This window comes from Staurois parvus, unplaced genomic scaffold (assembly GCF_062004578.1).
Source record: "Staurois parvus isolate SC_StPar_1 unplaced genomic scaffold, SC_StPar_1.0 ptg000745l, whole genome shotgun sequence".
NCBI lineage: Eukaryota > Metazoa > Chordata > Amphibia > Anura > Ranidae > Staurois > Staurois parvus.
Window position 1 is genome coordinate 2,111,842 of NW_028318541.1, and position 22,720 is coordinate 2,134,561.

Consider the following 22,720-nt stretch of genomic DNA (forward strand, 5'->3'; position numbering starts at 1 on the left):
TCTCTTCTTCTTCCTTCTCCTCATCCTCATTACCTTCTTCTTCCTTCTCTTTATACATTCTATCTCCTTCCTTCTTCTTCACAACGTCTTCTTCCTTCCCCTCAATTTTCTTCTCTTTGACCTCCCTCTTCTCTTTTTTTTACTTTACTCTTATTCTTCTCCCCATCTTCCTTCTGTGCATCCTTTTACTTCTCATCCTGCTGCCCCTCATATTGAAATCTAACCTCCATCCTTCCCTTCAGTCTTGCACAGTTGTAAAGGTTCTTCTCCTGTATTAAAATAGCTTACTCTCAATTCACTGCACACTGTGAGCTTCTCACCATGCGCATGAGAAATTGCAGCAAGTCAGAAAAAACCTGCCTCATTTTGGAGCAGGGGGACATATAGCATCTTCTAGCACTGTCCTCCCCAGCCTCAATCATGAAGGCTCAGCATCACATGTGGTTGTTACCTAGGACAGTCTACATGCATGCCTAGGAACACCCACTCCTCCAGACTGACACCTCCCTATTAAGGCATTTTGATATTTGCATACCCAATCCCAAGAACCAGCCTTGCATCAGGTCTGATGACTCTTGAGAGGAGTACTGAGGCAGGGAGCTGTGAAGTTTTCAGGAAGCTATGTACAGCACCCTACTGGTCCCTCTGACCAGCCATGACCTGCCTGCATTGCACAGAGAAGAACAGAGACCCAGTGATGAGATTTGGAATGCACATATGGAAAGGTGTTATTGAAAATTATAGCTTTAACTAACTCAACCTCCTTCCTCCCCATCTTCAGCCTCCTACTAAATAGTTGAAACCATTTAATTAGGTATTGTGTTGTTCAATGTACTGTGTGGCCCATGTGCCCCTTTTCTGAGCAAGTTATATGGACCATCTGTGTATCCTAGACGTGTACAAGAGGAGGCACCTAGAACTACACTGCCCTGGTAAAGCTCAGTGAATGGGTTGCAGAAAAGAGCAGTTTGCACTGTTGACATTTCCTTCTGTGCTCCACAAAGAAATGATCGACCTCCGGCAACAGACAAATACCGGCATCCAACAATTATTGCACAAGTACGGATGGAGGATATTATGTGCACCTGAGGTAACAGTTCAATAATATGAGGAAACAAGTCAATGATATGCTGAAAGATGAGTAGGAATCCTTTTCCAGACACATCACTGTGATCCACAATGAGTCATCCGGTGTAGCAGCTAAGATTGATCCCAGACAATGGCTTAAAGGATAAGTTCACCTTTTGCACAAAAAATATTAAATGCACATTTTTTTTGCAGGTAAAAAAATTTAATTCATTATTTTTATCTGCAGGAGCTTGTAAAGCAATCTATTAATCACTGGTGCCATGCAGGTCTCCTGCAGATCTGTCAGTATACCAGCTTGCCTGTGTGGGATGCACAGGCAAGCAGATATACTGACAGGAAGATTCACAGCACCATGGCAGTTCATTGAAAACTACAAACTGACAGCCGCTAAGGCTGTTGAGACTTGCAGTTCATTCATTCACAGAATTCTTGGAGACATGGAGCACACAGCCACTAGATGACATGGGGTACACTGGGTACACCTGGAGACACAGTGGGGTGCTGGACTCACTAGATGACACAAGGTGCACATGGAGATGGGGGGCGCATGGTCACTAGATGATGGGGCACACTTGGAGACATGGGCTACAGTCACTAGGTGATACAGGACACTCTTGGACACATGGGCCACAGTCAGTAGATCATACGGTGCACTCTTGGAGACATGGGCTACAGTCAGTAGATGATACGGGGCACTCTTGGAGACATGGGCAACAGTCACTAGATGATACGGGGCACTCTTGGAGACATGGGCCACAGTCACTAGATGATACGGGGCACTCTTGGAGACGTGGGCCACAGTCACTAGATGATACGTGGCACTCTTGGAGACATGGGCCACAGTCACTAGATGATACGGGGCACTCTTGGAGACGTGGGCCACAGTCAGTAGATCATACGAGGCACTTTTGGAGACATGGGCCACAGTCACTAGATGATACGGGGCACTCTTGGAGACATGGGCCACAGTCACTAGATGATACGGGGCACTCTTGGAGACGTGGGCCACAGTCAGTAGATCATACGAGGCACTTTTGGAGACAGGGGCCACAGTCACTAGACGATACGGGGCACTCTTGGAGATACGGGACACAATCACTAGGTGATACAGGGCACTCTTGGAGACATGGGACACAGTCACTAGACGATACGGGGCACTCTTGGAGACGTGGGCCACAGTCAGTAGATCATACGAGGCACTTTTGGAGACAGGGGCCACAGTCACTAGACGATACAGGGCACTCTTGGAGACATGGGACACAGTCACTAGATGATATGGGGCAGTCTTGGAGACACAGGCCACAGTCACTAGGTGATACAGGGCACTCTTGGATACATGGGCCACAGTCACTAGATCAGGGGTGGACTGACAACTCATGGGGCCCCCGGGCAATAGGGGATCATGGGGCCCCTGTGTCCTTGCCCAAACTCAAAAAAGCCTATGAAAAAGGTACCAGGGGCATCTCATGGGGCCCCCTACTGACCCCGGGCCCTCGGGCAGTGCCCGAGTTTCCAAATGGTCAGTCCGCCCCTGCACTAGATCATACAGTGCACTCTTGGAGACACAGGCCACAGTCACTAGGTGATACAGGGCACTCTTGGAGATATGGGCCACAGTCACTATATGATACGGGGCACTCTTGGAGACATGGGGCACAGTCACTAGATGACACTTGGCACAAACACTGGATGACAAGGGTCACACTTGGAAAAATGAGGCACAGTCACTAGATGACACGGGACACACTTGGAGACATAGGGCACAATCACTATGTAGTGGTGCACGATACCAAGTACAAAATAATTAAGCTGTGTCAGGAAACAGACACCAAATGAATTAGTAAGGGCAAACCTCAATATATCGTCACACAATAGGATTGTTAATGATAAAGGCATGAAAGTGGATTAGCAATAGTAATAGTACAACTCAACATATGGTATGATCAATAGTCAGCAGTGGGTTTAGAATAACACTATGCACCAGAATCAACATAAACAGTAGCAAGTTCACCACACATGCATCAATGGACAGTAATGTGGGTAGACTTACTGCGTTCAGGGGACTATACTGCCAATGTGCATTAAGGGTGACTATGCTAGCCTTAGAGTAACTGGACTGAGGTACCCTTTATCTAAAAAATAGATGGGGTGCTTGTAAAATGGCTTTATAAGGGCAGTCTGTGCTCTTCTGCCGGCTAATGTTGGGGCTCATAAGCAGCATTGTTGCACTTGGTGAACCAGCATACAGTGTAGGTGCTATGTACTAAGTTTCTTGCTTCCAGGGACTCAATCTCTGCTATCAGTGTGTATTTGCGCAGAACGCCCTTTTATCAGATCCTATGGTGCGGCTGTAGACTCCTGCTGTAGGAAAGGGGCCCTCTATGCAGATGGCTCTGGTGATCAGAAATGAAGGAGGGGAGAGTAACAGATTACTTCAGTCTCCCTGCAGCAAAGGGGTTATTGATTTATTCACTGTGGTCCATGTCACCGCTATCAGGCCTCAAGCTCCATTCCCTGCCAGTCGGGTCTCTCACAGAGATGTGTGCACACAGGGTGATGTGCTGACAGTGTCATATGGGAACTGTAGTGTAAGGGTCCATGAGTCCCATTCTATGTTGATGTCCTAGACTTCAATTCCCATGATCCTCAGCATTCTGTATAGAAGTCCATAGGCTTTCCTTGCTATAGCTTTCCCCCTGCTGTCTGGAACAATGTTGTACAACACAACATCAAGCATAGCAGTATAGACAGAAAGTAAAACTGATGAAAAAGAGGTTGAAGTCACCTTCTCCATGTTTCTGTAGTCCAGCACCTGATTACAACTAGATGACATAGGGCACACTTGGAGAAACAGGGCCAGTCACTATGACACGAGCACACTTGGAGACATGGGACCAGTCACTAGATAACACGGGGCACACTTAGAAGCATGGGGCCAGTAACTAGATGACATGGGGCACACATGGTGACAAGGGTCATAGTCACTGGATGACATGGGACACACTTGAAGACATGGGGCCAGTCACTAGATGACATGGGGCACACATGGTGACAAGGGTCATAGTCACTGGATGACATGGGACACACTTGAAGACATGGGGCCAGTCACTAGATGACATGGGGCACACATGGTGACAAGGGTCATAGTCACTAGATGACATGGGGCACACTTGAAGACATGGGGCCAGTCACTAGATGACATGGGGCACACTTAGAGGCATGGGGCCAGTAACTAGATGTCATGGGGCACACATGGAGACAAGGGTCATAGTCACTAGATAACACCGGGCACACTTGGAGACATTGGACTAGTAACTAGATGACATGGGGCACACATGGAGACAAGGGTCATAGTCACTAGATGACAAGAGGCACACTTGAAGACATGGGGCCAGTCACTAGATGACATGGAGCACACTTAGAGGCATGGGGCCAGTAACTAGATGTCATGGGGCACGCATGGAGACAAGGGTCATAGTCACTAGATAACACGGGGCACACTTGAAGATATTGGACTAGTAACTAGATGACATTGGGCACACATGGAGACAAGGGTCATAGTCACTAGATGACACCAGGCATACTTGAAGACATGGGCCAGTCACTAGATGACACGGGGCACACTTAGAGGCATGGGGCCAGTAACTAGATGACATGGGGAACACATGGAGACACGAGTCATAGTCACTAGATGACATGGGGCACACTTAAAGACATGGGGCCAGTAACTAGATGACATGGGGCACACTTGAAGACATGGGGCTAGTAACTAGATGATATAGGGCACACTTGGAGACATGGGGCTAGTAACTAGATGACATGGGGCACACATGGAGACACGGGTCATAGTCACTAGATAGCATGGGGCACACTTGGAGAAATGGGGCCAGTAACTAGATGACATGGGGCACACATGGAGACATGGGTCATAGTAACTAGATGACATGGGGCACACTTGAAGATATGGGGCCAGTAACTAGATGACATGGGGCACACATGGAGACATGGGTCATAGTCACTAGATGACATGGGGCTTACTTCAAGACATGGGGCCAGTAACTAGATGACATGGGGCACACTTGAAGACATGGGGCCAGTAACTAGATGACATGGGGCACACTTGAAGATATGGGGCCAGTAACTAGATGACATGGGGCACACTTGACAACATGGGGCCAGTAACTAGATGACATTGGGGCACACATGGAGACATGGGTCATAGTCACTAGATGACATGGGGCACACTTGAAGATAAGGGGCCAGTAACTAGATGACATGGGGCACACTTAAAGACATGGGGCCAGTAACTAGATGACATGGGGCACACATGGAGACATGGGTCATAGTCACTAGATGACATGGGGCACACTTGAAGATAAGGGGCCAGTAACTAGATGACATGGGGCACACTTGAAGATAAGGGGCCAGTAACTAGATGACATGGGGCACACTTAAAGACATAGGGCCAGTAACTAGATGACATGGGGCACACATGGAGACATGGGTCATAGTCACTAGATGACATGAGGCACACTTAAAGACATGGGGCCAGTAACTAGATGACATGGGGCACGCTTGAAGACATGGGGCCAGTAACAAGATGACATGGGGCACACTTGAAGACATGGGGCCAGTAACTAGATGACATGGGGCACGCTTGAAGACATGGGGCCAGTAACTAGATGACATGGGGCACACATGGAGACATGGGTCATAGTCACTAGATGACATGCGGCACACTTGAAGACATGGGGCCAGTAACTAGATGACATGGGGCACACTTGAAGACATGAGGCCAGTAACTAGATGACATGGGGCACACTTGAAGACATGGGGCCAGTAACTAGATGACATGGGGCACACATGGAGACATGGGGCACACTGGGCGCACTTGGAAGCAGGCACTGAGGACACAGTTATACAGGTAAGTACTACACGTGACACGGCTAAGCATAATGATCTGATGCTCCAACGCTGAACCGCACATTGTTTTGCAATTACAAATCAGTAGTAGAGCTGTGTCCTGGTGCTGGAAGTACCTGCAGATTATTGCCAGAGAGGGTACCCAGTGTTGGATCCCAAAGAGGTGAGTGTTACAACAAGGACCTTCACGACAGGAGTGTCAGGGGTTCATTTAACGAAAACTCCAGTTATACAGATTAAAAATGACATTAACATCTTAAAGCTTGTATGAACTTTTAGTGATTGAATTTAGGTCGACTTTTGAAAAAATGTAAATTCTGTTTCTGCATGTAAACTTCATTCTTTAAACTATCTCACCCAACATATAAAGGTCGATGTCTAATGAGGAAGATAAAAGTCGCCTCTCAGAGAATGAATCTGCTGTAAGTGATCAGTTTGTGAATGTCACCCGTACGATAGCATCGCGTCTCATGGCACGGCGAGGAGGTGACGCAGATAAAGAACACATAACTTATTTTTTTTTATGAATGACATTTTTGGGATGTGTGGGACCTTTATTCTCACCGCAAAAAATCTTTGAAATCATCATTTCTCGATGTTGATAATTTTTTCATTTTACAAAGCCCACGCACATCAGCCCAGCTCATTCGAAGAATATAATCGCTTTCATTAAATGTGAAATCTTACAAAGATACAGAGCAGCGATTATCCATTGTAATCCTATGGACGGACGCAACTGCAAACCCAACAGGCAGAAAAATCCAAGTCCCTTTTTTTGATGTGAGTTGTCTTAATTTGCCAGTTCAAGAGCAGCTATTGAAACGCCAACATCGGATTCTGAGTGGTGAATCTTTGTTGAATTGCGGTATTTGCGTTCACGCTGATTATTCAGTAAATTTCTGCATCCTGAAACTGGTGATGGAAGTTGACTTTTTTCCTGTGTAATATCACAGTGACGCCTACATATCCCCGACGGAAGGAAATCAAATCAAATGAAAGCTGTAGTAGAAAATGTAAAATAAATTTGGTGCGCATAGAAAATTGATTCGTAGCTGGATGGATCTGGTCCCTAAGGGCCCTTCACATCATACCGCACCACAATATAGTAATACATAACGCTTGTGCACTGCTGTGCGCCATGATCGTGTGTTGTCGTGCGCTGCAATGCTTTGTTATAATGCATTGCAGATGCTTGTTTCTTATTTCAGACTGCAGCATGGTAGCTTTGTAATGCGTCACAAGGTAAAAGGTGTCAGAAGGGGGCTGTTCAGTGTCAGACATTTGTGAACACTGCCAAGAACTGCACAGGAACCAAGATTTAGATGATTGTGTCCAGGAAGTAGATGGTGACCCTGGTCCCTGAACAAAGATGGGGGCTCTCCACTCAGCATCAAGGGTTTATTGTCAATATATTGTCCCAGATGAGCTCCTGAAAAATGTATATTATTCCAGAGTGTTCTATGTATATCACAGAGTTGTGATCTACTGGGGGGCAGAGCAGTGTGTTGTTTTACCACTATGGTGCTAAGAATCTGTCAGTCAGCATGAAGTCTCCGTCAGAGTTTTATTGCGTCAGAAATCTGGTCAAAGATCTTCTAGCATTACTCATTCTTTCCAGGATTTTCTTTTAATAAAGTTGTTCTGCCGGAAAAAGAAAAAGTGAGAATTCTAAATAAAACCGACTGACGTCACCTTCATATAGGAGGAATCAGATATCGCTCTGTAACTATCTAAAATATCAGTGATGTCTTCCCACATTGTGACTGGAGTTCTTGTGTCTCTCTACAGCCACATCTATGAACCACCTATCTTTCTATTTCCTATCCCTCTATCTCCTATCCAGGGCCGGGACAAGGGGTACTGCTCCTATCCATCCATCTCCTATCCATCCATCTCCTATCCATCCATCTCCTATCCCTCTATCTCCTATCCAGGGCCAGGAAAAGGGGTGTGCAAGAGGGACAGCTGCCCTGGGTGCAAACGAGCAAGGGGGTAGACAATGATTGTAGGGAAGTATACCCTTTCTACAACATGCATTAGTAGTGGGGGAAGGGGCAGTTCCGCATCCTTGCCCTGGGCGCTGGATGGACCTGTCCCGGTACTGCTCCTATCCATCTATCTCCTATCCATCCCTCTCCTATCCCTCTATCTCCTATCCAGGGCCGGGACAAGGGGTGGGCAAGAGGGACAGCTGCCCTGGGTGCAAACAAGCAAGGGGGCAGGCAAGGATCGTAGGGCAGTATACCCTTTCTTCAACATGCATTAGTAGTGGGGGAGGAGGCAGTTCCACATCCTTGCCCTGGGCGCTGGATGGACCTGTCCTGGTACTGCTCCTATCCATCCAGGTCCTAGCCATCTATCTCCTACCCAAGGTCGGGAAAAGGGGTGGGCAGGAGGGACAGCTGCTCTGGGTGCAAACGAGCAAGGGGGCAGACAACGATCGTAGGGCAGTATACCCTTTCTACAACATGCATTAGTAGTGGGGGAGGAGGCAGTTCCTATCCATCCATCTCCTATCCATCTATCTCCTATCCATCCATCTCCTATCCATTTATCTCCTATCCAGGACCGGGAAAAGGGTTGGGCAAGAGGGACAGCTGCCCCTACATATCTCCACAAATAAAAAAAAATATGACTATGCAGTGCTCAGACTCTAAGATCCTTGACTGTGAATTATATAAAAACTTAAATTTCTTCTATCATCTGCCTATATTAAATATAAAACCAATATACATAGACTTGCGATTTTCTCATTATCTTAGTGCATAAAGTATAGGTGCCCAACCTGTGGCCCTCAGAACCCTCTGATGTGGCCCTCGACCTCAAACCAGTGAAACGCACTTCCATTATATCCTGTGGGCTTGGTGCACTTTCTGAAAGCACACCAAAACTCATGAATGCGCAAGATCTAATAGAAGTCTATGGGAAAGTGCCGCTAACCCGCAGGAAAACCGCAGGTGCACTTTGAGTGCATCAGTGTGAAAGCAACCTGATAGAGGGCTCAGGACAGTAAGGGATAGTTTACATTTGTGGTTTGGGGAGCAGTAAAACCCCATAGTTGAGACGTGTTTTTACCACACCACTTCAACCACTGGTATAGCATCAGGAGTTGCAATGGTGACCTGTGCTGTCACATTCTGTTTTACACTTGGACAAGAGGGGTGGTGGGGGCAACATATACAGGAACTGATCCTCTCCATTTTCTTCCGTTGAAATCCGGCTTCTCCTCCTCTCCCTCCCGCTGGCATTCAGAAGCTGCAGGAGAAAAATATTCATTATGCTATTCAAAATAAAAAATGTGAAATTCTGAACCATTTCATTTCATTGTGGCCTGCGACCAGTTACCAAATCACTTAAGTGGCCCTCACTCGTCAAAAGGTTAAGCACCCCTGGCATAAAATGGTAATATTGGGCATTCTGCATTGGTAGAAGAATTTGTAGTGAGTCCACGCCAGTTCGAGGTTCATTTTGGGGCCCACCAGCCCATTTTTATTGAATAAACGTAAAGCGGAGTTCTGCCCAAAAGTGGAAGCTCCGTTTGTTTGCCTCCTCCCTCCAGAGCAGGGGCGGACTGACAACTCATGGGGCCCCCGGGCAATAGGGGATCATGAGGGCCCCTGTGTCCTTGCCCAAACTCAAAAAAGCCTATGAAAAAGGTACCAGGGGCATCTCATGTGGCCCCCTACTGACCCCCGGGCCCTCGGGCAGTGCCCGAGTTTCCAAATGGTCAGTCCGCCCCTGCTCCAGAGCCATATTTGACACCTATTGGGGGGGAGCGGATACCTGGTTTTGACAGGTACCTACTCCCACTTCCAGCTCAGATCACGAAGCAAGCTGGAAGTTCAGCCCCCTCCTTCCTCCCGCAGTCTCCTGGGAACCTTCACAGGTACTGGAAGACTGCCAGACCAATCAGGATGCGCAGCATGATTCGCGCATGCGCAGTGGGCACCTGGCTGTGAAGCCGCAAGCTGTCACAGCCTGGTGCCCACAGCTGAGATTCCGGCTCAGGGGAGAAAAGTAGGAGAGAAGGAATGGCGCGGGTGAGCACATCGCTGGACCCCGGGAGAGGTAAGTGTGTGTTTATTGAAAGTCAGCAGCTACAGTTTTTGTAGCTGCTGATTTTTAATAAACACAAAAACAGTTGGAACTCCGCTTTAACAAAAAGTTCAAAACAGAAACAAAAAGTTCAAAACCACACATGAGGGGGATTTTCACCATCCAAACTAATACCAAGCCACCAGGCTCTCTCTTCAGCAGCACCACAGCTTAAAAACCTTGGCCTTTGATTTTAGATTGGTCCCTCAGACCATCTTACCTAGTTCTCCTGGATATGAAGAAACAAAAAGAGGGCGCACAGGTCTAGTGCATTACCTTTAAAAATGAGATTTGTCTCTGAGGAAGAGGCACAGCCTCAAAACATGTCAGCCAACAGCCACCTACAGATCTACAGTCCCCCACCAGACATCCTTCAGGGTGATTGAACCACGGTGCATTTCTTGTGACATGCCCTTCATTTGATTTTATTCCTTCGTGAGTATTTTACTTTTTATCAATAAATCTTGTTTTTAAAGGTAATGAACTAGGCATGGGCGCCCTCATTTTGTTTCTTCATATACAGTTCTTTTTGGATTTCCCTAGTCTGGTGAGGGCAGCAAAGCTTGCATTCCTTCTATACTCCATGTGATGGGATACAGACATTGTGAAGTCCACTGTCCAGCGCAGGAGTTCAGGCATTGGTTTACCTTTTTTTTCTTCCTATCTAGTTCTTCTGGATCCCTGGGTTCTCCTGGCTCTCATCCATAGGTAACAGCACCCTACTATATGGTGCCATACCCTGACCTCTTGGTAAGGGGTCTCCTGGCACCCCTCTGAAGCCTTCCTGTCTCTCAGCCTAAAGACCTCCTAGCTTTAGAATGGAACACACCTGCACCCTCAACAGAGCAGACCCATCTCTTGGATTGGTCACATGCCTGATGAAGGGGTTCTGCGAGACTCCGAAACGTTGCCTTGCTGTAACTATGTGATCATTCATTGAAACGTTTGGATCAATATTGGTGATTCTCGGAGTGCTGGTAACATTCTCCCTTTCTGTTTCCTGGATGGAGCACACCTGTCCTACTGGGAGCCCTGAGCTATGCCCAATCATTATATGGGCTGTGCCCACCTGGACACAAACCCTGCTGGTCTTCTGCAAGACCTGTACACTGTGTTGGAGACTTCTTTCCACCCAAAGCACTTCAAAATCTCCGAACTACTGAGCCCAATCCAGGAATACCAAAATCTGGGGAAAGCTGCAAAAACAGTTTTCTCTGCTCATAATCAATACTCCGGAGTCCTGCGTTCTGCATATGTGCGACCCCTGTGTCTCTTCTACAACCATGTTCACAATGGCATTGTCAAAGCATAAACCATCATTCCCAGTTTAAACAAATAACCATCAAGTGTCTAATGTAATCAAAAAAGTCCAAATCCAAACAGCGCCTAAAGTGGATTCCTAGTGTTATGACAACACATTAAATTGATAAAGTCTAAATGATTGATAGCATCCATGTGTTCCTGCAAAACCAGTCCACATATAATTGGTGTTATTCCATCACACAGTAAAACCGCCACCTCTCCATGGGGTCACCCTCAATAATTGACCTTGAAGTTAAAGGAGGTCAGAAAATGTAGACTGGTATTGCAGGAACACAGGGATGTTCTAATCATTGTTTGGACTTTATTGATTTCATGTATTGTCATAACACTAGGCATGCACATTAAGTGCTGTTTGGATTTGGACTTTTTGGATTACATAAGACACTTGAAGGGTATTTGTTTAAACTGGGAATGATGGTTTATGACTTATGCACTAAGATAATGAAAAAGTTGCACACAGGGCCAGGATAAGGGGTGGGCGGAAGGGACGGCTGCCCCAGTGGTTTGCTGTAGGGATGGGGGCACCTTAATTCTGTGACAATGGCAATGATGTTTGACAAGCGAGAGACTGCAGGGTGTAGGATCCCCAAAGCTTGCACATCATGAACCGAGAGGGGCATGGTTTGGCATTTTTTCCCTGAATGACCTTGTTCCAACGCTGCTAGAATGGATGACTGGTGGGGATTTGTGCTAGGAGGGGAAATTTGGATGAATGATTTTTGCTAAGAGGGGATTTGGAGGCAGATTTGTGTCGGGAGAGGGAGATTTGTAAGGGAAGGAGAGGATTTATGCTCAGAGGGGAAATTTGAGGGGTAGAGGATTTGTACTAGAAAGGGGGATATTGCACTGGAAGAGGGGGGATTTTTTGTGGGGGGGGGATTTTGGATTGCAAAGATAATTTATACTTAGGGGTAGATTTGAAGATTAGTGCTCACATTTTTTTTTGGGGGGGGGGGGGGTGGAGAGGATTTTTTACTTTTTTCTGACATAATACTCATAATAGCCCTGGGCGTTAGATGACCTTGTCCCGGCACTGGTTGCACATCTACTGTATATATATTATTATATTTATTATAGGCAGATGATTTTATATAATTCACCGTCAAGTATCTAAGGGTCAGAGTCCTGCATATTCATATTTAGGATTGTTCTGATTTGTGGATGTAAAGTATGTCAAGCACCTATTAGTACCAGCCTGCTCTGGGGTCTAGTTTAGTTTTTACTTGTTGGCTGTACATGAATAAATTACACATTTCTGTCTTCAAATCTACCTGTTCATCTCCTATCTATCCATATTTCTATCATTTATCGTATTTATCAGTCTTTCTGTTATCTATTGTCTGTCTGTCTCTCTATATCTCACATATATGTAGCTCTACTCCCAAAGGTGCAGCTCAGTAATTTTGGGTTCCCTGTGCATTGACTCCAAGAACAACCTCATTAGATTGTAAGATCCAAGGAGCAGGACCCTACTAACCCTCTTGTATTGAACTGTATTGTTGCTGTATTGTCTCCCGTTATATTGTAAAGCTCTGAGCAAACTGTTGGCGCTATATAAATCCTGTATAATAATAATATATAAATCCTGTATATTAATAATAATAACCCCTCTGCCACACCTGGTTGAATAAAAGTCACTGCAAGACCGTATAAATAAAACAAGTATAAATACCTTTTACCTGGCTGCGGGTTACTACCAGAACATAGACACACACCCGCTTAGTGGTAGTTGCATTCAATCTATTAATACAAATAAGAAGCAATGGGTGTTTGAACATAAATGCGAATACAACAGGTGAATTTGAACACAATCTGCTAGAATGAGTAATAGATATGCCAAGGAAACATAGAATTAGGTCCTATATCACTAAACTTAAAGTAATACGTGAGTCAGCAAATCAAAAAATAAACTGTAGAAATAAACCTCAACTGCAACATGAATAATACTACTACACCAGATTAGAGTACACTCTAAGGGAATGGCTAGGGCAGCAATGGGCAAACTACGGCCCACGGGCCGTATACGGCCCGGCGGACCTTTTAATCCGGCCCGCGGAGCGTCACAAACATTGGCTGTCAGGATGTGTGTAGGCGGGGCAGCGTGAGGAACGTGAGGGGAGCTAGGCTCCTCTCACAGTCCGCCCTGAAGACCGGAACGGCGCGGGAACACGGTGAGAGGAACGCGCAGAGCAAAGGTAAGTGAATTGACACAGGGGGGACTTGGCTTACTACTTGGGGGGGAATAGTACTGTGGGGGATGAAATACTATATGAGGGATGAATTAATATGGGGGATGAATTACTATGGGGAATGAATTACTATAGGGGGGATGAATTACTATAGGGGGGATGAATTACTATATGGGGGATGAATTACTATGGGGGATGAATTACTATGGGGGATTAATTACTATATGGGGGATGAATTACTATGGGGGATGAATTACTATATGGGGGATGACTTACTATATGGGGGATGAATTACTATGGGGGATGAATTACTATATGGGGGATGAATTACTATAGGGGATGAATTACTATATGGGGGATGAATTACTATATAAGGGATTAATTACTATGCTTACTATGGGGGAATATTACTATACTTACTATGGATGACACATACACATCATTCATCTACTCTTGGTCCGGCCCCCGGGTCCAATATATGAAACCATTGCGGCCCTCAAGTCAAAAAGTTTGCCCACCCCTGGGCTAGGGCAGGGGTCTGCAACCTTTAAGACATAAAGAGCCACTTGGACCCGTTTCCGAAGGGAAAAAAAAGACTGGGAGCCGCAAAACCATTGCAACATTTATAACAAATCCGACACTGCATATATTGCAAAAAGCACTCTGGTCATGAAGGGGGTTTAAGGGCCCAGTAAGCAAAGGGTTAATCAGGGCCACAGTGTATCTTCATAATCACAATCATAGCCTTAGGTCAGTGGTGGGCAACCTTTTTTTTCAACTGAGCCAAATCTCGCCAAAACCACGATTGAAATTTATTTTGACAGCCACATTTTTAAAACTGAAAATACATCCCCCATATAGTAATTCATCCCCCATAGTAATTCATCCCCCATATAGTAATTCATCCCCCATAGTAATTCATCCCCCACATAGTAATTCATCCCCCACATAGTAATTCATCCCCCATAGTAATTCATCCCCCATATAGTAATTCATCCCCCATATAGTAATTCTTCCCCCATAGTAATTCATCCCCCATATAGTAATTCATCCCCCATATAGTAATTCTTCCCCCATAGTAATTCATCCCCCATATAGTAATTCATCCCCCATAGTAATTCATCCCCCATATAGTAATTCATCCCCCATAGTAATTCATCCCCCACATAGTAATTCATCCCCCATAGTAATTCATCCCCCATAGTAATTCATCCCCCATATAGTAATTCATCCCCCATATAGTAATTCTTCCCCCATAGTAATTCATCCCCCATATAGTAATTCTTCCCCCATAGTAATTCATCCCCCATATAGTAATTCTTCCCCCATAGTAATTCATCCCCCACATAGTAATTCATTCCCCATAGTAATTCATCCCCCATAGTAATTCATCCCCCACATAGTAATTCATCCCCCACATAGTAATTCATCCCCCACACAGTAATTCATTCCCCACATAGTAATTCATCCCCCATATTGTCTCAATTCACTTACCTTTGCTCCGCGCGTTCCTCTCGCTGTGTTCCCGCGCCGTTCTGGTCTTCAGGGCGGACTGAGAGAGGAGTTCGTCACTCTGCCCCGCCTACATCCTGGCTGCCCCACCTACATCCTGACAGCCAATGTTCCACGCTCCGCGGGCCGGATTTTTGAGGAGGGAGGGGAGCGGGCGCCCGGCACACAGAAGAGCCGCATGTGGCTCGCGATCTGCGGCTTGCCGACCACCTGGTGGGCAGTGTGCTCCGGAGCCGCAGCAAAGATGAAAAAGAGCCGCATGCGGCTCTGGAGCCGCGGGTTGCCGACACCCGGGCTAGGGTATGGTATAGCATCTCCTGTGAGGTACCTCTTCAACTAAGCAAAGAGGCAATGGTCTCTGAGTAGCAACTGCTAAGGGGCGGTCTTTAGTCCTGACTTTTCAGCCGGCTAATGTTGGGGCCCAATGACCGTTGACGTGCTTAGAGGCAGCCAACAAGGCCTGCAGGCAGTAATAGAGCTATAGAGTAGCTGTTTAGGAAGTTCCTTAGGGCTCAGTCTCTATTGGTAGCAATAAATATTGGCCACCATGCCCTCTCACCAGACCCAGTGCTACGACAGCAGTGGTCCCTCTGATTAGGTGTCTGCCCACTCTGGGTTGCCTGTGGTGACTCCAGTATGTAGCTCAGCAAAGTCTGTAGCCTTGCAGTGGCTCCGTCCCTCCACACGTAGGTCACAGCTCTGTTTTCCCCACAGAGGAGTGACTTTTGGGTGTCTCAGTCTCTCTCTCTGGGACAGAGCTTCACATCACGTTACTTTCACAAGCTCTCCCCGCACTGCACTGAACTCTCCTGGTTCATTTTTGCTGGCTGCTGGAGGGAAGGCAGGGGGTGGAACGAGGCGTCCTGGGATAGATATACAGTCAGGTCCATAAATATTGGGACATCGACACAATTCTAAAATGTTTGGCTCTATACACCACCACAATGGATTTGAAATGAAACAAACAAGATGTGCTTTAACTACAGATTGTCAGCTTTAATTTGAGGGTATTTACATCCAAATCAGGTGAACGGTGTAGGAATTACAACAGTTTGCATATGTGCCTCCCACTTGATAAGGGACCAAAAGTAATGGGACAATTGGCTTCTCAGCTGTTCCATGGCCAGGTGTGTGTTATTCCTTCATTATCCCAATTACAATGAGCAGATAAAAGGTCCAGAGTTCATTTCAAGTGTACTATTTGCATTTGGAATCTGTTGCTGTCAACTCTCAAGATGAGATCCAAAGAGCTGTCACTATCAGTGAAGCACTCCATCATTAGGCTGAAAAAACAAAACAAACCCATCAGAGAGATAGCAAAAACATTAGGCGTGGCCAAAACAACTGTTTGGAACATTCTTATAAAGAAGGAATGCACCGTTGGGCTCAGCAACACCAAAAGACCCGGAAGACCACGGAAAACAACTGTGGTTGTTCCAGGAGGTAGGTGTATGTGTGTCAAAGTCAACAATCAAGAGAAGACTTCACCAGAGTGAATACAGAGGGTTCACCACAAGATGGAAACCATTGGTGAGCCTCAAAAACAGGAAGGCCAGATTAGAGTTTGCCAAACGACATCTAAAAAAGCCTTCACGGTTCTGGAACAACATCCTATGGGCAGATGAGACCGAGATCAACTTGTACCAGAGTGATGGGAAGAGAAGAGTATGGAGAAGGAAAGGAACTGCTCATGATCCTAAGCATACCACCTCATCAGTGAAGCATGGTGGTGGTAGTGTCATGGCGTGGGCATGTATGGCTGCCAATGGAACTGGTTCTCTTGTATTTATTGATGATGTGACTGCTGACAAAAGCAGCAGGATGAATTCTGAAGTGTTTTGGGCAATATTATCTGCTCATATTCAGCCAAATGCTTCAGTACTCATTGGATGCCGCTTCACAGTGCAGATGGACAATGACCCAAAGCAGACTGCAAAAGCAACCAGAGTTTTTTAAAGGAAAGAAGTGGAATGTTATGCAATGGCCAAGTCAATCACCTGACCTGAATCCGATTGAGCATGCATTTCACTTGCTGAAGACAAAACTGAAGGGAAAATGCCCCAAGAACAAGCAGGAACTGAAGAGAGTTGCAGTAGAGGCCTGGCAGAGCATCACCAGGGATGAACCCCAGCGTCTGGTGATGTCTATGCGTTCCAGACTTCAGGCTGTAATTGACTGCAAAGGATTTGCAACCAAGTATTAAAAAGTGAAAGTTTGATTTATGATTATTATTCTGTCCCATTACTTTTGGTCCCTTAACAAGTGGGAGGCACATATGCAAAATGTTGTAATTCCTACACCGTTCACCTGGTTTGGATGTAAATACCCTCAAATTAAAGCTGACAGTCTGCAGTTAAAGCATATCTTGTTCGTTTCATTTTAAATCCATTGTGGTGGTGTATAGAGCCAAAAATGTTAGAATTGTGTCCATGTCCCAATAATTATGGACCTGACTGTATTTCTATATTAATTATCTATCTATCTGTCTTTCATCAGATGTTCCATTCTGTAGCCTCCACCCACCGGAGTCACCAATCTCTGTGAGTTGATGAGTGATAGTTGATGTAAATAGTAGCACACTTCTTGGTAATTATACATGCGGCTCTGAGCGCAGACATGGAATCATGCTGTGCTCTGATTAGCGGTGATGCTTTCCTCTCTATTTAAATTTGATTGGCAGGTGAAAGAAAAAAATATCTGTAATTCCGACAACAAACAAATTCCACTCAGCAGCTGGCTGTGCGCGGTGCGAAGTGACGTGGGTCATTGTACCGAAGGAGGTTTAATAACTGTCATCACACAGCACAACTTTTATTGTGGAAGGAACGGCCCTTCATGGTGGCTGCTGACCGCGTCAAAGCAGACAATGGAAAGTTAGGACTTTGGAGTGAATTTTCTGTCACTGCTGTCCATTCTTTTTCATTTGATATGTGACATGCGGCTGTTACAAACAGAATCTGCAGTAAGAAAATCATCAACTGCCCTGAAAATGATCAAAGAAACACCATCTGACACATGGACCATATAACTGCACACAAGAACGGCATAAAACACCAAAACATACCCTCACAATGGATGGGCCCACATGTGAGCAGGTGACGTGGGGTCCCTCAGGCAAGGATGCGGCCAACGTAAACATGTGAATGAGCCCTTAATTTGTTTTTATTTTATTTTTTACTAATTTTATTTATTTACTTATTTTTTAACAGTCTTGTGGCAGTGGTAGTTGGAAGGGGGGGGGGGCTTAGGTGGAATGTCAGGGGCCTAACAGACTGCTGATGTCTCACTTTTGAAAAAGAGAAAGAGACTAATGTCACAGATCCCTAATTCTTTTCTCTGCAGCCTCAGCTGAATGCTCTATACAGAGATTCCCTGTTGATTCACAAATTCAAGAATGGTAAACACAGCTGGCTATGGTTCGGGTATGAATGAACACAGTGAGTGATCGGTCCCAATCGCTCACTGTGTTCATTTAGAAAAGGAAGGGGCCAGTAAACATGACAGTGCTGGGGAGCAGGGCACAGGGGGATCAGAGCTGTGGGGGAAAGAGATTGTGGACAGGAGAGGGGGTTATTGGAGTGATGGGAGTGGCAATCTCTGAAGCAGATCTCTCTGTGGCTCCTCCTGCAGCAACTGACAGCCGACAGGAGGGAGAGGAGGAGAAGCCAGCTGCACTACAGGGAGTGAACTTCCAGCACCACAGAACTGCCAGGCCCCCTGTTGAACTGATGGGGTACAGGCCCCATACAGGAGGGTAATTTCTACCCCCTTATTGGTGGCCCTGCCCTCAGGGGTCAGTGTCTAGGGGCCAGTTGGTATTCCATCAGGGACCCCCGCATGGAGGTTTGGATTTAGCTGTGTGCTGACCCCAGGTAATGGCCCCAAGGTTCACCATGCTCTAACTTGTGAACACTAACCTACCCTTGTAGAAATGGTGGGGCACAGGAGTACACTAGTGGCAGAGGAGTACACAGGAGCCATGTGAAGGGAGAAACAAAGGATCTCACCATGGAGAGTACTGAAGCTCGAATCGGAGGACTAGACCAGGACAAACTGGAGTACCAACATGGAAAGTGCTGGAAGGACTGTGGACAAAAACAAAGCCAGAGGAAACACAGGTCTAGAGTGTACCTGAAAGAAAAGCAGACATTCCTGTGCCTGTGGTCTCACTGAAAGAAGAAATTTCCCCGTGTCAATGGTGTCGATCACTGGCTGTCACTCCCATCAGTGAGAGGCAGGGAGAAGGGAGCTGCTGGAGTTTTCAGTGTCCTCCCCTCCCCCACTTAGAGGTGCTGCCCCTGGGGCACATGCCTCTTGTGCCTCCCCCCCCCCCCCCCCTTTTATTCTCCTGGCCCTGGGAAGCAGGGACAAATTGATGTCACCCTATAACAGGAAGTGCCTTTGTGGCAGGATCACCAAGGATTATTTTAATAATCACATGAGATGACGAGCTGCAGTGTCTAAAATAGCCAAATACTTTCTTGTATTGAAAGAGGTACAGGAGAGAGAGAGAGAGAGAGAGAGGGGGGGGAGATGATTTCCCCCTGTAAAAGTCATTAGTAAGACCTCATCTGGAATATGCAGTTCAATTGTGGGCACCAATTTGCAAAAGGGATATTGGAGAACTGGAGAAAGTACAGAGAAGGGCAACCAGACTGATACGAGGCATGGAGGAGCTCAGCTACGAGGAAAGATTAGAAGAACAGAATGTATCTTGTGAAGAGGCAATTAAGGGGGATATGATCACCATGTATACTGTGTATACATAAGTGGTCCATATAGTGACCTCAGTGTTATTCACTTTCAGGTCATTACAGAGGACAAGGGGCACTCTTTACATCTGGAGGTAAAGAGATTTCACCTTCACATATGGAAAGCTTCATCATGGTAAGAGCTGTAAAAATGTGGCATAGACTCCCTCAAGAGCTGGTTCTGGCCAGATCAGTAAATTGTTTAATAAAAGGGCTAGATGCATTCCTAAATGCACAAAATATAACTGGATACTAATTTTTAGAGGAAATAACGACAGGGGTAGTTGATTCATGGAATATCCAAATTGGATCATTCTTTATTGGGTTTTTTGCCTTCCTCTGGATCAACTATGGGTATAGTATAGTGTATACTGGATTGTAAGCTCGAAAGAACAGGGCCCTCGATCCCCTCATGTTTTGCATTGTATTGGTATTGTTCTGTCACATGTTCTGTCCCCCTTTGTAATGTACAGCGCTGAGCGAACTATTGGCGCTTTATAAATACTGTATAATAATAATAATAATACTGAGGTTTTCTATTTGTGCGTGTGTGTTTTTTTTTTATATTGGTTGAACTAGATGGACTATTGCAGGGGTGTTCAACCTGACAAACTATGTAAGTATATAATAAAAGCCACAGGAATAAAAAAAAGATTGAAAACCACTTTTGAAATGACATTACCATGATAAAGAGTACATTAACCCAACATTTCTTATTCCTACTGTACCATGTACTTGTATGAAAAAGTATCCTGTTCTCTTTATATTGCTTCCTTTCTGTGAAATCTCTGGTGTTCTTGCCAGTCCCTCTGTTTTCCTATGAAAAACAGACCACATTAAGCAGGAGAATACAGTGTGGTCCAGGGGCGGACTGACCATTTGGAAACTCGGGCACTGCCCGAGGGCCTGGGGTCAGTAGGTGGCCCCATAAGATGCCCCTGGTACCTTTTACATAGGCTTTTTTGAGTTTGGGCAAGGACACAGGGGCCCCATTATCCCCTATTGCCCGGGGGCCCCATGAGTTGTCAGTCCGCCCCTGGTGTGGTCAGTTCTCTAGCTATGCTGTTCTCAGTTCTCCTCCAATAATCAGACTTGTCCTGACTCCACCCCCTGCACAGCCATTTATTGGGAAGATCTGGGTACTGCTGTTTCTTTTCCCCCAACTCTTATGAAGCTGAGATCAGAGGGAATGTGATCACTTGTAAAAAAAAAAGGGAAAAGGTGTTTTAAATGTTTTTTTTTTGACTGATGTTTTGCCTTGCATTTCAATCTTAAACTGAATAGGTAGTTTTACAAGGTGAGGGTTTACATATACTTTAAAGATTATATCAGATTTTAGAGATTGACGGACAATTCTATGTTTCTAGATGGAAAATACATCACCAGCTTCATACACTTATTCCTGGTAAAATCCCTTGCGCTCCCTATGAAAATTCCCTGTCTCCCCACGAACCCACTCTTCTTGCCATTTTTACTCTTGTTGCTCTTCTGTTTCCCAGCAACACGAACGCAGAAAATCCACAATGAAATCTGCCCGCCAAGTCCACACTCCCCTCTAATTTTGTGGAAACCAGCGAGGAGGGGGACAGCTAAGAGGTTTACCAAGGGAAATAAACAAATTGGATGTTTGAATTTAGACGCACGCTTCATATTGTTTTGGGTTCATAGATTTTACTTGGTGCATGTGATGTGAAGATTCTAATCCTCAGAGAGTAGATCTCTCGCCTGCTGCTGGCTCGGAGGATTAATGCTGAACTCCAGAATACCAACATGCACAAGATCAATCTCCACTCTAAAACAGTGAGAAAAATTCCCACCATAAAACAGTCTTAAAACTCACATTAAAGTGCACTGCAGTCCATGTAGGCAGGAAGTGGCTGCAAAGAGACTGCAGAAAAGCAGAAGCACTGAGATGTCATAAATTAGGAAAAACGGGGAAAAATAGGATTTATTTTTTGTAATGACATTTATAATGTACAGTGCAAACTAAATATTACTGAATTCAGTTTTTTAACTACAGATCATCAGACCTAAGAGCAGAACAGTTGTGGCAGAGACAGACTGTGGATTAGAGATGGGCTGCAGAGGAGAGATGGACCCTGGAGGAGAGAAGGACCGTGGAGGAGAGACAGGCTGCAGGAGGAGAGATGGGCTGTGGAGAAACAAGCTGTGGAGGAGAGACAGGCTGCAGAAAAATGGCCTACAGATAGACAAGCTGTGGGGAAGAGACAGGCTGCTGAGACAAGAAGGGCTGTGGAGAGGTGGGTTGTGGAGGAGAGACTGGCTGTGGAGAGATGGGCTGCAGATAGACAAGCTGTAGAGAGAAAGGCTGCAGAAGAGAGACAGGCTGTGGTGGAGAGATGGGCTGTGGAGAGATTACCTGCAGAGCAGAGATGGCCTGCAGAGGAGAGACAGGCTGCAGTGGAGAGGTGGGTTCTGGAGAAATGTCCTGCAGAGAGATGAACTGTGGAAGAGAGATGGGCTGTGGAGAGATTACCTGCAGAGCAGAGATGGCCTGCAGAGGAGATATGGGTTCTGAAGAAATGGCCTACAGAGAGATGAACTGTGGAAGAGAGATGGACTGCGGAGAGATGGGCTGCAGAATAGAGACAGGCTGCATAAAAGAGATGGCCTGCAGTAGATAGGCAGGCTGCAGAGCAGAGACGGGCTCTGGAGGGATAGTCTGCAGATAGATGGACTGTTGTAGAGAGATGGGCTGCAGAAGAGAGATGGGCTGTGGAGGAGAGATGGGCTGTGGAGGAGAGATGGGCTGCAGCGAAATGACCTGCAGAAAAAGATGGCTTGCAGTAGAGAGGCAGGCTGAAGATCAGAGATGGG

At 45.9% G+C, this 22,720-nt stretch overlaps 1 long non-coding RNA gene across 1 annotated transcript; it reads right to left on the reverse strand.

The window, feature by feature from the left end:
* Positions 1 to 6,479: 6,479 nt before the first annotated feature.
* On the reverse strand, positions 6,480 to 22,329 carry LOC149445187 (uncharacterized). The gene is made up of 3 exons (XR_016306440.1): positions 22,263 to 22,329; positions 13,103 to 13,170; positions 6,480 to 7,653 (listed from the first exon to the last, which is right to left on the reverse strand). It is a non-coding gene; the product is annotated as an uncharacterized LOC149445187 (long non-coding RNA).
* Positions 22,330 to 22,720: the final 391 nt, after the last annotated feature.